The following is a 426-nucleotide window of genomic DNA, read 5'->3' on the forward strand; positions in this document are numbered from 1 at the left end:
ATTTAAAATAAGATGTTTATCCTGTATTTGATTGTGTTTATCTGCAGTTAGTTACACGAATTCAGTTATGGGATGAAATCGGATAGGGATGAACGGGTTTAAGAGTTTTAAGAGTTTAAGAGTTTTTAAGAGTTTTAGTCAAATGCATTATAATATAGTATAGATATAGATAATAATAATTAAATTAGTAATTAATTTATTAATGGGTACAACCCTAGTCTATGTTACCCGGCCTTGGGACCCAGTTTAGCGTGAAATCACGGTCCGAGCGGGTGAACCAGGTTCCCCACCGGGTCAGAACAAATCACCATGCCTAATAGACTTCTCACGATTCTCATCATATTTATGATTCTCAAATGAACTCGTCAGAGGCTGCCATGTCCATATAAATGCACCAATTTGACAAACACTTGGAACACCCTCATC

Source organism: Cynara cardunculus, assembly GCF_001531365.2.
Source record: "Cynara cardunculus var. scolymus isolate 2C chromosome LG 13, CcrdV1, whole genome shotgun sequence".
NCBI lineage: Eukaryota > Viridiplantae > Streptophyta > Magnoliopsida > Asterales > Asteraceae > Cynara > Cynara cardunculus.